Raw genomic sequence first — 16,840 nt, 5'->3', positions numbered from 1 at the left:
TTGCAGCCTCCTCCTTTGTTTACCCTTCACCTCCCTTCCCGGCCTCCCCCCTCCCTCCCAACCAATCGTACCCCCCCTCCCCCCCCCCACCGACATTGTAAAGCTGGTTTTGACATGACATTTTGTACTTCTCATTGTTGCAACAGGTCCACCTGAATCCTTAAACGACTTGTTTGTCCCCATCTCCTCCACATGTTATACTGACATCAAATATAGTGAAAGCGGGGGTTACACTGTGGGGGAGGGACATACAAAGCATAGCTTGTTATATTCTTAAGATTATGTTTTTCCAAATATTTTCTTTCTGGAAAGTCAGAAAGCTTCACATTGATATTATCTTTCATAGAAAGCATTAGCATATAAACTTTTAAAATTGGCAATTTGATTGGGATAGCATTTGCTATGAGTTAACTACCTGGGATAGTATAATAAGAGTTACCCAAAATATCAGCATGTCTTTGACTATGCACTTTGAAGCGAAGTCACACTCTATTTTTAGGGGACGGTATTGAGGCTCTCCGTATCTGTTCCACCAACATAATGTGCCTGTTCTAGATGCACACTGAAAAAAATGTGTAAAAGGGCATGAAGATTTAGTATTAATTCCTTTTGATTATGTAATTTAGAAAAATAAAATGGTTGCAATTGAAAGGAGAATTAAATTCATTTCTTCTATCCTGCTTGATTGTACTGGTAGGCTTATTCTGTATAATTTAAAAGAGTAAGTTCATTGTTGAATAGATTTAGACAAATATAATCAATTAATTGCTATTATGTGTCTATAGTGAGGACTCCAACAGAGAGAAGGCTGTTTGACATGACAATGATGAGCTGTGGGATATGGGAAAAGACGTTTTACAACATATATTTATTCAGAAATGCATTGCAAGACCAGCCTGTGGAGAATGAACAATTACTTTACTGAACAGTCTTCCAAATCACATATAAGTTTTCAGTAGTAAGGTGGGCATAGAAGATAATTAACAGTGTAAGAAATATCCAGGACCTAATAGACTTGCAAAACACAAGTAAGTATAATATAACTTTCAGCCACATTCTTCCCTATCGTGAATTCATCTGAGTTGGAATATATTTTTCTCAATGTTAAACAGAACACATTTAGAATCTTTATACAGTGACTATCTATAGAGTACAACTAACCTCCTTTTTGCATGCACATTTTTAGGTTGTTTATTATTTATCTTCATATGCCATCCACTCCACATAGATTACTAAACACAATAATACAGAGGGGGATTTTTTTCAAATGTTTGGTACAGCAAATTCTCATATCTCAGCAATCACCTCTTATAGCTTTCCTTGTTGGAAACAACAGACCAGAACAGCTGTAGACCCATAACTCAAGCATTATTTCCTGCTTCTGGTTATCCTCAAGTCAGCCTGGTAAGCTGGTGTGAGATCTAACTTGTCCTTCCAAGTTTGTCTGACTAAAAGGATCAGTGCCCTCATCCACATACTTCTTCTCTGAAGCCTCCACATACCTGCACTCTTCATCTGTGTCAAAAACTCAAGTTGGAAAATTTTGTCTAATATTGAACTGAGTCATTTCAAGAGCACAAATCTTGGAAGATCAGGGAAGGAGAGAGGATTGTAATAAAATGCATGGAAACTCACATGGAAAGGAAGGCTCATTCTTCAGTAAATGGTGCTTGCAAAATTGGTTAAACACCTGTAGAAAACTAAAGCAAGATATTTATATATCATCTGCACCTGAATCAACTCCAAATGGATCAAAGTCTTCAAAGTCAAAGCAGACACCCTGAAAACATTACAAGAAGAAGTAAGAGAAACTCTAGGGCTCCTTGGCAGAGTCCGAAATTTTCTTAATAAAGACTCAGAAACACAACAAATCAAAGAGAGGTTGGACAAATGGGATTGCATGAAGCTGTCCTTTGCATAGCAAAGGACATAGCTAGCAAGATCAATAGAAAGCCTACGGATTGGGAAAAGATCTTCACTAGCCATACAACAGACAACGGTCTCATATCTAAAATATACCTGGAACTCAAAAAAAAAATCCTCCAACAACAAATCCTCAAAGAAACAACTGCCCAATAAATAAGTGGGCTAAAGACTTAAAGAGAAACTTCTCTGAAGAGAAAAGAAGGATGGCTAACAGACACATGAAGAAATGCTCAACTTCTCTAGTCATAAAAGAAACGCAAATCAAGACAACATTGAGATACCACCTCACCCCAGTTAGAATGGCTAGAATCAAGAAATCTAATAACGATGGATGCTAGAGGGGATGTGGCCAAAAGGGAACCCTATTGCATTGTTGGTGGGAGTATAAACTTGTTCAATTACTTTGGAAAACAGTATGGAGGTGCCTCAAAAAACTACACATGGAGCCTCCCCTATGACCCAGCAATCCCACTTTTGGGCATTTACCCAAATGACCACAAACAAGGCCATACTAAAGCTACCAGAACAATTATGTTTATTTTGTAGCATTATTTACCATAGATACACACACACACACACACACACACACACACACACACACACACACAATTCTATATCTCCATCAGAAAGAATGACACTGCTCCATTTGTTAGGAAATGGAAAGACTTGGAAAAAATCATATTAAGTGAAGTAAGCCAGGCCCAAAGAAACATAGGTCCCATAGTTGCCCTTATTTGCAGTAACTATATATGTCTAGGAAAAGCAGAAAAGGTCAAAAGCTATGTACTTATGACCATATAAGATGATGCTAAGTAAAATGAACCCCAAGATAGAGACACAGTGTTTTTATCTTTCTTGTTGTTGTTTTTAATATACTTATAATGTACCATGTGATTTTTTTCTTTGTTTCTTTTGTATGTTCTTCCACCATGGTAAAACCCCTGTTTTTACTGTGTTTGATTCCAGTGTCCTCAATCTTGTATATACATTTTTCTAATTTGGGGAAGGGAAGGAAAATAACAAAATGCAGAAATAAGGATATAGATTGACCCATTGTAACAATGAGATGTACAAGACACTATGTTGAAAATAAACTTTACAACTTGGGGGAGGGAGGGAGGAGTTGGGGAGGTGGGGAGGGAAGGGATGGTAGGGGAAAAACAAAGGAGGAGGTAACAATGGACGATAGGAAATGTACTCATTACCTTACTCGTGTAACTATAACCCCTCTGTATCATATTTTTACAATAAAAATATATACAAATAAAAAGAAAGGAAAGCTCATGGACTAGAGTGAGCTCATTAGGATTTGAAGCTATCCGAAGCTATGGGGGATGTTATTACTAAGGGCAGTGGCAATGAATATTTTTATGGTGGTCATTTTTAAGGGAAATTGATCCCTTTTTTCCTTTCTTTTGACTTTCTTCACTCATTTTTCCCTTTTGCATGTCTTTGAAGTGAAATCCACTATTTCTGCAATCAAAATGTCATATATGGGTAAAAGAATCTCTTTTTAAAGAGAATCTCTACGTTGTCATCAATTTTTACAAATGATAACTTCTACAGGATGAAAATGTTTATGATGTTTTCTAATTGCTAAGTTGTGTGGCAAATAGGTTATGTAAATAGTTTTGATTATTATGAAGATGACTACATTTGTCATTGAAAATATTTCCATTCTTAAGGAAATCTCTCAAACCGACATGCAGCTAGTTTGCACCAGCCATTGATCTGGAAGTTTTCATCTGACAACATGCTATAAAGTCGACTTCTGGATCTTCGTATTCTATATGTGTCACAATGAATGAGGCATCACACTCTTGTATATTTTGTTCTTCATGGGCCTTCTGCAGTGCCTCTGTTGACTTTTGGATGACACTATAGAATTGTAGTAGTCTCAGTTTAAGCCACATTTTTGTTGAAGTGTCAGACTTTTTATATTTTTTATTTTTTAATATATATTTTTATTGTAAAGATACTGTACAGAGAGGTTCCAGTTACATGAGCAAGGTAATGAGTTCATTTCCTATTGAGTATTGTTTTCCCCTCCTTTGTTTTTCTCCTACCATCCCTTCCCTCCCCACCTCCCAACTCCTCCCTCCCTACTGCCTCTAGGCAAAGTTTTAAAGTTTGTTTTCAATGTAGTGTCTTGTACATCTCTTGTTACAATGGGACCTTTTTTAATGGGAACTAAAAACATTCAACTACTCAGGTTCAAAACAGCTTAGGGGCAATACCAGAGAATGGAGAATGAAGACTGCAGTGACAGACTTTCATTTATAGCTTCTATTTACATGCTCAGAACCCTGGTATTCTTTCAAAAATAAGAAAGAAATAAACCCAATAATCAAGTACATGACTGTACCTCCTTATACTATTCATTTACATGTGGTTAAGAAGGTATTTGAAGTAGCACATGGTCACTTTTGCAGGTTAATAACCAAGTCAGTACTATAATTGCATCAAAGAGGAAACAGGCCTTTCTCAGGAATTACTTCTTTCATAAAGCAAAACACATTGTCCCTGTGTTGGCCAGAATATACCTTAGGATGGATACCTTACAGTTGTGAATGAGTTCTGAAAAAGTGTCTTCAATAAAGTCATATGCTTTTGATAACTAGAGAACATTGCCAATTGGCACATACATGCAAAGGGAAGAAATGACATTAATAAGTCTAAGTAAGTTCTGAGTCTTAACAGGAAAATTCATAAATACAAGAATCCATGCTTATCTTCATGCAAACAACAGTGGGGCTTTTTTTTTAACTCAGTGGCAAAAATGAGGTCTCTAAGTATGACCTTTGATTCTCTGTTCTTCTTATGTTCATTTGCAATTATCACTGCATTTTGCATTTTATCTTAGTCAATCCTATGCATTTTTATTATTATCAAAAGGCTTTTCAGTTGATTTATTCAGAATTTAAAAGATATAACTCAAATATAAAGACTACATCACAAAATTTTATCGGCTAGATTTTATAAATGGTGAGATAATGCAATACAAGAAATTCTGTAAGTATATTTTATCTTATGAAAGATTCCAGATTTGATACTCTCCAGAATAGTGTCATTGTGTATTTATCACCTTGTTATAATTAAACTAGGTTTAGTCACAACTACAGAAATAATACTCTATGAGAATATTGACATTGTGGGTAATGTAGTTTCCCCACATATATTTAATATATTTGTATCAAAGGCATTTGTGTTTTTATTTACTCTCATAAACAGCTTAAATACATTATATTGCACTGATTGGAGTAAGATCTTAACTTTACACTTGATCTTAGACAAAAGGCTTGAGAGATGAAGAAACCCTAACTTTATAATGCTAAGAGACTGAGATTTCATTAGTGACAGAAATCAATTAAGTTGCTTAACTGAAGGTAAGATGTACATAGGACCACTTTGCATTTGAAAAGTGTAGCATGAATCAAACAAAACCATGAGGCTATTTACAAACAGCAGCTTCTACCTTAATACTGATTGTACACATACACCTTTAAGAAGCAGCAAGCCCTTAGAACATGATTCTGTCTCATTTATTTTTAATGACTAATTGTATTTTCATTATGCTAAACAAATAAATATTTGCCAAATACTTATCAAATGAATAAAGATAAAAATCTGTACTTCACATATATAAGTACGATTAGATAAAGTACTGATTTATTACAAATGACAGTATTTCATGAATAAACACATCTTCAAATACTTTAAAAACTGTTCAGTATTCCAGGAATTCAGTTCCTAATACTTTTATAAGAAATTCCTTTTGTTATCATAATTCTTTAAAAAATTCTGAATAACTGTAACCCCTCTGTATATCACTTTTACAATGAAAAAAAGAAATACTACATCATCAACTCTAATTTTCTGCACAACAATCATCAAACTCTATTTCCTACAAGCTGTCTTATCTTCAAATCCTTCTTTTGAACTTCTATTTGAATTGAATGTATACTTTGATGGTAACTCTTTCTTTTTATCAGTTTTTTTTTTTTTACTATTTTATAAATTGTTTTCATCTATACTGTATGCACCTTACCCTCCAAGACTGACATCTCCTTAAAAATAAGGTCTACATTTTTTTCATCTTATTTTTCTATTGGCACTTCACAGCATGTGCTGGTGATTTGCTGTATGCAATGGAAGAATACATCATTAACAATGCATTAAGTGCCTACTCTGTGTACAGAAGTCTATTAGACTCAGAGGAGACAAAATAAAATTAGAGGTGGCTCTTTTTCAAAAGAGCTTACAGTATTTAGTAGGAATGTACAAATATATAAAATGTAACGATGGGTGTGTAGGGGTCACAATTTCGAATATTTCTACTTTTTTGTATTTAGTTTATTTTTTCATAGCCTTTATTGTTACAGCTCAACTTCTAAAATATTTTTGAAATTGTTTTTAAAATTTGGATAATATCTGTATTCAAATTACTACATGATCAAAACCAAACAGGCTTCAAGCCCTTAGAGAACTCAACAGGAGCTTTTTCTCTGACAGGGTACCTATAGACTTCCATTTTGTTTCTCCTCAAAAACTAGTAATCTCCACACAACGGCCTTTTAACCCTAACCAGGAGAGGTCATTGAGAGCATTGGCATAATTTATGTATGTAGTTTATTATTCCTTTGGGTTTACAGGGTAAATTATTCGCATGCAACTAAAGCACACTGAGTAAATACCCCAAACTCTGAAAAATACTACCAGTAGGTATTTTGGTGAGAACATTCTGTATAATTCTCTTCATTAATGTCTGAATGCCATCAAACAAATTATAGGTCCCATGGTTTCCCTTACTTGCAATAACTAGTATATGTCTGGGACAAGCAGAAAAGGTCAAAAGCTATGTACACATGACCAGATAAGATGATGTTAGGTGAAATGATGCCCAAGATAGGGACACAAGTGTTTTTTCCTTTCTTGCTATTGTTTCTAATGTATTTATAAGGTACCATGTGATTTTGTTTTTGTTGTTGTTGTTGCTTTGTATGTTCCTCCCCCAAGGTATAACCCCTGTTTTCACTGTAATTGATGTCTGTATAATTTGGGGAGGGGAAGGGAAAAAATAAAATGTTTAAATAGGGACACAGGTGGATCCATTGTAACAATGATATGTACAAGACACTGTTGAACAAGGAACTACAATTGGTGGGGGGGGGGGGAGGGCGGGGAGTGTAGTTGTGGAAGTGGGAGGGAAGGGATGATAGGGGAAAAACAAAAGAGGAGGCAACAATGCTTGATAAAAATGTACTCATTACCTTGCTCGTGTAACTGTAACCCCTCTGTACAGTATTTTCACAATAAAAAACTTATAAAAATAAAATAAAATAAAGATAACTTATATGTTTTTTATTTTTATTTTTTTCCTTTTGCAGTGCTAAACAGTTAAATATTTTAGAGGAGACCAAAGTACCAAGAGCACAAAACAGATACAAGTTTAGTAACTTCTGTGAAAAGTTAAAAAAGCAGCAGAGATAGAATCAGATCTTCAAAGCTGACCCTTCAGCTCTCTAACACATCTTGCCCAGAGCACCTACATATTTCCATTAAAAAGTACTGTGGTTGATACCTTTTCCTTGCCCTTTTTTTTGGCCATTATATAACATATTTTCAGCTGTATTTAGAATTTAAAAAAAAACCCTATGCTTTAGATGATGGTGTATTAAACTACTAAATAGAGTACTGGTGTGTAGGTGGGTGTTTGTCTTTCTTTTTGCTCTGTGTAGCTGAATGCCTGAGGCACCTGCAGCTGAGCAGTGGAAGAGATTTCATGGAGAGACAAGCCTGCATGCATCCATACCAGCTAGCAGCCAATCTTCCCTGCTTCCCTCCCCTCTGTAAGTGTGTTTATGGGGCAATTGAGTGCATACAGAGCGCACTCACACAAATATGTGCACATTATACAGGGAAAAAATTCTCCTGCATATACATCCATTGAACTTTCTAAACGCAGTTGTTTAGTTTCATACTTTCATATTTCTGATATTTGGAAAGGTCAAGGAACCAAGCTATACTTTTAAAGTGTGATTCTTGACATATGTAGATGCTGCCTCAGACACAAACTAAAATATGAGAGCTGGTCACATCTTAGGCTTACTGATTGTTCTGTGATTGGAGTATATTTTAGTGTTACAGTGATCTATAAGTTCTCCGTTTATATACCATGATAAAGCTGTCATTGTTCCATTAATGTTATTATTTTCTTGTTTAAGATATTTGATTAAAAAGACTAAGATAATTCTCATTCTAATAAAAGTATAATTCCTTTAAGGATGAATTTTTTCTCTATATGCCTTGGATTAGAAAAAATATTTGTTAAAAACTTATGTATCCTTTGTGTGTGTTTGAGAGAGAGAAAGAAAGAGGGGGGAGAGAAATAGATTATCCCAATAACATTTGAAATAGGAAAATACTCCAAACATATGTATGAATTGATTTAAAGTTTTGCATGCCAGACAGGGTATTCAACCATCTGTACAGTTTTTCAACAAAAAAGAAAGAAAATTGGTTTAATAAAACAGCTAGCATATAATTTGTGAAGCACCTGAGTAATTTTAAAAATGCTGATTAGTTTACAAAGTTTGTCCATCTTCTCGTTTTCTCAAAATTAATGCAGTTTTATGTATTACTTCCTAATACTATAGGAGATCCTTGCCTTTCGTAAATTTCCTCCATCAATATTTCTTTCTGTCCTTATTTTCCTCAAGCAGATTAAGAAATCTGGTCGCAGAATCAGACTTGGTAGTGTCTGCTGTGTTCCCAGCTACTCAGAAGGTAGAGACAAGGACTATTATTGGTTCATAAGCAATCTGGTCAAAAGATAGTGGGATTCTCCCACCTCAATTAAGCCAGGTGCATGACCTGCAACTGCAGCTATGTGGGAGACAAAGGAAAAGGTAGTCTAGTCATAGAAAAAAGTATGATTTGATACCAAATATAAATAGAACCAAAAAGGTCTCCTGCCTAACAAATGTGAGTCTCTTGAGTTCAGACTCCAGTACTTGGAAGGGAAAACTGTTTCTGGTTACAATGAAACAGCCCTGTGTATTTTACTTCTAATATGTCTGACTCATCTCCAATGTGAACATTTACTGTCCTATCCCCTCCCATGCACTCCCCTGTCCCATGCACTCCCCTTTTGTGTTAGTCTTTTTGATACTGCTGCATGTATGTCCTCAATGCCTATGTTCTTTTTTTTATTGTGAAAAAACTGTACAGCGGGGTTACAATTACATGGGCAAGATAATGAGTACATTTCTTACCAAACATTGTAGCTTCCTCCTTTGTTTCCCCTTCCCATCCCTTCCAAGCCCCCCTACCTAATCCTCCCCCCATCCCCCCACCAAAGTTGTAAAGTTCGTTTTCGACATGACAACTTGTACTTCTCATTGTTGCAACGGGTCCACCTGTATCCTTATTTAAACGACTTGTTTTTCTCCTTTCCCTCCACAAATTATACTGACATCAAATACAGTGAAAGCAGGGGTTATACTGTGGGGGAGGGACATACAAAGCAACAAAGAAATTATATTATAAATGTGTTAGAAAAAAATGCATGAAAGAAAAAAACATTTAAATACATATCTTAGGGTTCATTTTCCTAACATCAACTTATCTGACCTTTTCTGCTTGACTCAGACATATACTAACTATTGCAAATAAGGGAAACCATGGGACCTATGTTTCTTTGGGCTTGGCTTACTTCACTTAATATAATTTTTTCCAAGTCTTTTCATTTCCTAACAAATGGGGCAATGTCATTCTTTCTGATGGAGGCATAGAATTCCATTGTGTATATATACCACATTTTCTTGATCCATTCATCTACTGAGGGGCATCTGGGTTGGTTCCATATCTTAGCTATAGTAAATAATGCTGCAATAAACATAGTTGTGTTGGTAGCTTTAGTGTGGTCTTGTTTGTAAACATTTGGGTAAATGCCCAAAAGTGGGATTGCTGGGTCATAGTGGAGCTCTATGTGGAGTCTTTTGAGGAACCTCCATACTACTTTCCAAAGTGGTTGAACAAGTTTACACTCCCACCAACAATGCCTTCTTTCACCTTTGATAAAACATCCTAGTGACTTTACTCTTCAGTGTCCTCTTCAAACACACCTTCTCTGAAACAATATCTCCTTCTTGCTCAAACAAATTTTTCTTTCCTTTAAACTCCCCTTGTTTGGTACTGAATAGAGATTTTTATGGATGAAGCTCTACTTTCTCCTCTAGATTAAATACTCATCAGATGAGGTCAGAGGTAATTAAAAATAATATTGAAAGAATGGTGTTGTACTGGAAAAAATATGGTGAGTGAAGAAATCAGGCCTAGGGAGACAGAGGAAGCATGTTTTCCCTTTATATGGAAGCTAGATGCAGCTTACAACTTATAAGTAAATATGTTGGTGGGATTCAAGGGTATACAAATGTATTAACTGAAATAGCATAGATTTAACAAAGGATTCAAATCCTGTCATTCTTTAGAATACAAAGTCAAAATTCAACAAAATAAACACCAGGAAGTGGGTCCTAGAAGGGGTCTGGTGAGGTCAAGGAGCAAGGGGTAGACAGATGAAAAGAAGAAGGGAGAAATGCAGTCAAGAATTCAATGTATAACCTATAAAATTAAGGAGACTGAAGGAAGGGGTGGGTTGGGAGGTATGGGTGAGAGAACATCAAAAGAGATGACATTAATCAGGATGTATTCATAAACTGCTTTCTTAAATGACAATTCCTCTGTACAAGTATTTAAAGATAATAATAGAAAACACTGGCTAGAGAGCCAAAGTGAGAATTATAATAATGAAGCTAAAGTTTTGCCAGTTGTGAATGAGTTACAATAATAAGAGGAAAGCTGTTTATAAATTGCAGTTGCTGGCAAAGTGGGCAATGATAGATTAGTGTACACCTTTGAGTTTATTGGCATCATGCTCTAGTGCTTATATATGGTAGAATCCTGTCTGTTCAGTCATAGAGGAGATGAATCAGAACCTAGATAAACATAACTACTGATTCACAAGAAAGAGGTACCATTTGTTACTCTCAAACCATAGCCTCCAGAGATACTTCAAATTATCTGTTGAAGCCTTGATCTCTGCAACTAATTTATTATGTTCAAGACCACTAAGATCTGATTTCCAATGAGATATTACAGTTGACTATGAAATGTGAATATAGGTGATTTGACACAGAGCCAGCTCCAAGTGTGCTAATGATATAGACCGTGGTGCAGGTTTGATAGTCATAGGAAGCTTTTGCCTCTGACTTCAGAGTCCTATGAAAACAACAACAAAAATAGAAAGAAAGGAATGAATGGAGGAATGAGAAAAGAACACCAAATCAACAACTGAAAATCATCCAAAATTAAATAGTTCCAGTATTCTTCATATAGACTGAGTTCTGCAATCCTCTTTGAAGGGGAAATACTACAAACTACTATCACATTTGAATTTCAGAGAAAGGCTTTTCAACCCTACTTTTTTCTTCATGTTCTTGTGAATTTGAGCTCTTTCTGTTCCAGTTATGTTCCTCTATCCTGGCTGCTTAAAAAGAATCAGTAGGGCTGGGAAGGTGGCCCAGTGGTAAAATGCTTGCCTTGCATGCATGAGGCTCTGGGTTCGATTCCTCAGTACCACATAAGCAGAAAAAGCTGGAAGTGGCGCTGTGGCTCAAGTGGTAGAGTGCTAGCCTTGAGCTGAAGAGCTAAGGAATAGTGCCCAGGCCCAGAGTTCAGACCCCACGACCGACAAAAAAAAAAAAAAAAAGAAAAAAAAAAGAATCAGTAGAGTAAGGCACTGACAGCTCAAGCCTGTAATTTCAGCTGCTCACAGTTCAAAACTAACCCAGGCAGAAACATTTATAAGACTCTTATCTTTAATTAATAACTGAAAAGCTGGAAATGGAACTGTGGCTGAAGAGGTAGAAGACTAATCTTGAACAAAAAAAGCTTAAGGACAGCAGCCAGGTTTTGAGTTCAAGCCTCAGGTAAGCCTGGGGACTAGCAAGAAAAAGAGAGAGAGGGAGGGAGGGAAGGAGGGAAGGAGAGCAAAAGAACAAAGAGAGTGAGGGGGAGAGAGAGAGAGAGAGAGAGAGAGAGAGAGAGAGAGAGACTTGTTAGAATAGAAGCCCTGAATTGGGTTCAGCTGTAATTCAAAACAATTTGTTATGTCCCAAACTTGATATTCAGTTAAATATGAGGGCTTTCTGTGTGTGTCCAAGTGTAGACACACACACACAAATACACACATACACACACACACAAGGCTTAGAATAAGGTAGCATATTTGTTATTATAGCAGCTGGCCATACAGGTAGACAGTCAAACACTAGAAAGATATAAATATACTCTATTACATTATGTGCAGATAAGTTGCCTGAAAATGATTCATGCCGTTCCCTTATAGACGCTAAGAAGGCCAGTGTGAATTGTAATTTTGCCAGGAACACCTTTTAATAGTGGACATCAGCAAACCTATAGTTACAAAAATGCCTGACTACTGGTTATGCGAATGCCTAGACTAAGGTATTTACTTGCTCCCATCACGATAGAGAAACTCTAGCCAAAAGGAGAGCTTCATTCAGTGTCTTGATGCATAGAAAGTTTTTCTCTAATACAAATAGTATTCAGGAAAAATGTGTGTGTTATGCAAGTGACATGGAAAAACATATTGCTAAAGACGTTTTGCATAAAAGCATAATTTTATAAAAGAACTGAGATAAATATGTAAAATTCTAAGCAAAGTTATTTATATTTTATATATATTCTACACAACTCTATAACTATCTTTAGGGAGTATATGTGAATCACCCAACTTCTTGGTCTCTAAATTGTAACTAATGTTTTAAAATGAAGTTATTTTTCAAATGTAAGTGTTTCAACAAATTCATCTTGGTTTTCCTTATAGCTCTACTATGTGGCCAATTGGATTCACACTTAAACACAGCAAAGCCATCTAAGGAATAAAAGCAGCCACACCAACTGGATTAGGTCAACCAGAAGTCTCATTAAGATGGTACAAATATCCATGGCTCTATAATTACTGTATACGCTTTGCCTATAATATACTACACCATTTCATGAACTATGTCAAATACAAATGAACTGAGACCTAGGAAAGATTATCTCTTAGGACATTTCAGTTCATAATGATTTCTTTGAATCTAAAAATCCTGGTCCCACTTTGTTATAGTGACAGAGTTTCTTGGGATATAATTTCCATGTACTTATTATATATCTTAAAAATAGTTTTCTTAGATCCATCATATTTCTATGATCATTTCTTTCAACTTTGGATGCAATATTGATATATATCTATACTTCTGCCTCCAAATATAGAATTGTAATATTTTCAATAACAAATATAGATTAACATCAAACTTCAAATTCACCTAGTAAGAAGTAGTATTTCTGACAAAGTCTCTTTATTCGCATTATTAAATTAAATAACTGGGACTATTATTTTTACTCCTCTGTCTTGTAGAGATTAAATTGTTAAGCAAGCCGGGCGCTGGTGGCTCACGCCTGTAATCCTAGCTACTCAGGAGGCTGAGATCTGAGGATCCAGGTTCAAAGCCAGCCCGGGCAGGAGAGACCGTGAGACTCCTATCTCCAACAAACCACCAGAAAACCGGAAGTGGCGCTGTAGCTCAAATGGTAGAGTGCTTGCCTTGAGCTGAAGAGCTGAGGGACAGCGCCCAGGCCCAGAGTTCAAGCCCCACGACCACAAAAAAAAAAAAAAAAAAAAATTGTTAAGCAAAGAATTTTATATATTTCTAAACACAATCCTGCAGGGGACTGCTAAAAATTCATTATTATTGTTTGCCATTTATGTAAATCATCTAAATTATGTGTTCTTTTCTACATTTGAATAAACTTTAATCTGACAATTTATGTTAATTGCAATGGCAGCTAGAAATAATGTATTGTGTTACACCTTTTACAATTGTACATATATGTAAATGCCATGTTTTTTTTCATGAAACTTACAATTGTTTCAGTAAGCAAACATGTTGCAAAGAATGAGAAAAGATGTATATTGATCATTCAAACAATAATTTTTTAACAAAAATATTCACTCAATGCTGGCATAAAATTGCTGTGTATTCCTTTCAACTGTAATAGCCTATTCTGAAATAGGCTACTATTTAAATAAGGATTCTCACTGCTTGCTTATTCTAACCAAAGTAACTTATATAAACATTAGATGACAATGTGTGTTTAGAAACTTTCTAGAGGAATTGTATATTTCTAAGTTCTTTCACCATTTCAGACAGTCACTATGCTGCTCAGGCAGGGCTGAAACTTTCCACTCTGTCACCACAGATCCTGGGTATTGGGATTATAGGCGTGTGCTTACAATGCCAAACACCATTGTTCTTTAGAAATCATTTAAACAAATAACAAAATAGCAGAAATTAGGTAAAAATCTTATTGTGTTCCATCTGCGTTTTAGCTGGTACAAAATTAAACAGGATTTAAGAGATATTTGCTGTAATATACCCTTAGGTATATACATGTGTGTGTGTGAGTGTGTGTGTGTGTGTGTGTGTGTGTATGTGTGTGTGTGTGTGTGTGTGTGTGTGTGTGTGTGTAATGAATTACTGAGTTTTCCCCAAAGTCTCTAAAGTTACCTTGTCAAGTAAAATCCAATCAGATTTCCCAAGGATCTTCAAAATGATGAAAGTTTCCATTGTAAAATTCTGGTCATTTAGGTTAGGTGTAGCATCTATGTTTGTCCTAGGTATGAAATCAATAGTTTCATGAAAATTTACTTTCTAAAAACAAATCATTTAACTAGGGATATAGGTGGACTCATTGCAACAATGAGATGTACAAGTTGTTATGTCGAAAAACGAACTTTACAACTTTGGTGGGGGTGGGTGGGAGACTCGGGTGGGGGGAGGGGGGAGTATGGGAAGGGATGAGAAGGGGAAACAAAGAGGAGGCAACAATACTTGATTAAAAAAATGTATTCATTATCTTCATTCTAACGCTCTCCCAATTGAGCTATTTCGGCTGTCTTGTATTCCTTTTCTTGCCCATGTAATTGTAACTCCTCTGTACGGTATTCTCACAATAAAAACAAAAACAAAAACAAAAAAACCAAAAAACATAGAGCTAGGCACCATTGGCTCATGCCTGTAATCCTAGCTACTCAGGAGGCTGAGATCTGAGGATTAAGGTTCAAAGCCAGATCAGGCAGGAAAGTCTGTGAGACTTTTATCTCCAATAAATCACCAGAAAACTGGAAGTGGTGCTGTGGCTCAAGTGGTAGAGTGCTAGCCTCGAGCTGAAGAGCTGTGGGACGGCAGGCAGACCCAGTGTTCAAGCCCCACGACCGACAAAAAAAGAAAAAAAAAAAACATAGGAGCTTGTGAACATTTAGCATGTACACTTTGGGTTCATGTCATTAATTCTAGTAAGATGAAAATGTCAATTTTAATAATTTTGTTCTACTTGGCATGAAATTGCCTTTTCTTGTATAAATTTATTTGAGACTAGGATTAATAAGTTGGTAAAGTCAACATTCTTTACTTATTTGACAATTTTATGTTTTACTAAAGGTTACATAAAACATTTACCTAATAATAATTGCAATATTATTCAAAAACATTATTTAAACCAGAGAAATCAATGTTTTAAACCTGGAATTTAACATCTTTATTTTAATTACCAGTGTAACATTGAGTTCCTATTAAGAGCTTGACTGGAAGAGATGTTTATTATGCTTCAAATTCCAAAATTGAGTGTCTATAATAATTGCTTCATTTGAAAATATAGTACCAATATTTTCAATTAAAAGTACCTCTGAATGATTGTGTAAATTTCCTAAATGCGTTCAATATAGATGAAATGCCTCAGGCATAAGCATATCTCTATAGTATTATAAATCATTATCGAGCAGTTTTTATCATTACAATAATGCTATCTGGCTATGACCAGTTTTGTAGTCTGTTTGTCTATAAGGATCTGCTGATCATGGCTACTATTATTCACATACTGTGGGTTGCTTGGCTATAGTCTGATATTTGAAGGCCATTCTGGGACTAGTATTAATAGTGTAGTAAAAAAGAATCCATTCACAAAAGTAAAATATATAAATAACCTTCGAATATTTTTAAGTGAGGAAAATAATCATGGAGAATATTGCAGTGTTCTTAAAGACATAAAAGATGAAGTAAGTGAAAATGTATATTATATTTATGAATGAGAACTTTTAGTACAGAAAATATTTCAAATCTTGCAAATTTTAAATAATCAATACAACATCAGTCAATATCTGGGCCAGAGATTTTTGAGGCCAATTTTGAAGCCAATTTTAAGAACAAATATGAAAGTATAAAGGAGGATTGGAGGAGGCTGTACCTGGCCCTAGTTATAATCCCATAATAACTTTTTACACAAATATGGCTTCAGTAAAGTGGTAGACAAATGTAATAGTGTAAGTGCCAGAGTAGAAAAAAACAGAAATAAACATAAGGAGCCACACAAGAAAAATTAAAATGTGGTTCAGTTATTAATAAAAATCTTTGTAACATGCTGAACTGTTACAAAATTTAGCAACTTAATAAAACAGTCTTATAACATTCTTCAAACTATTTCTACAATTCAAAGATTTAAACGTATAAGGTGAAAATAGAAAGCAGAATAGAGGGTCCTCAAAAGACTCCACACAGAGCTCCCCTATGACTCAGAAATCCCACTTTGGGGCATTTACCCCAATAATCACAAACAAGGCCATACTAAGGCTACCAGCACAACTATGTTTATCACAGCATTATTTACCATAGCTAAGATATGGAACCAACCCAGATGCCCCTCAGTAGATGAATGGATCAAGAATATATATACATATATATATTCTTGATCCATATATATATATATATATATATATATATATATATAT

Source organism: Dipodomys spectabilis, unplaced genomic scaffold (genome assembly GCF_019054845.1).
Source record: "Dipodomys spectabilis isolate Male_0828 unplaced genomic scaffold, ASM1905484v1 ptg000140l, whole genome shotgun sequence".
Taxonomy (NCBI): domain Eukaryota; kingdom Metazoa; phylum Chordata; class Mammalia; order Rodentia; family Heteromyidae; genus Dipodomys; species Dipodomys spectabilis.
This window is presented reverse-complemented; position numbering follows the sequence as displayed.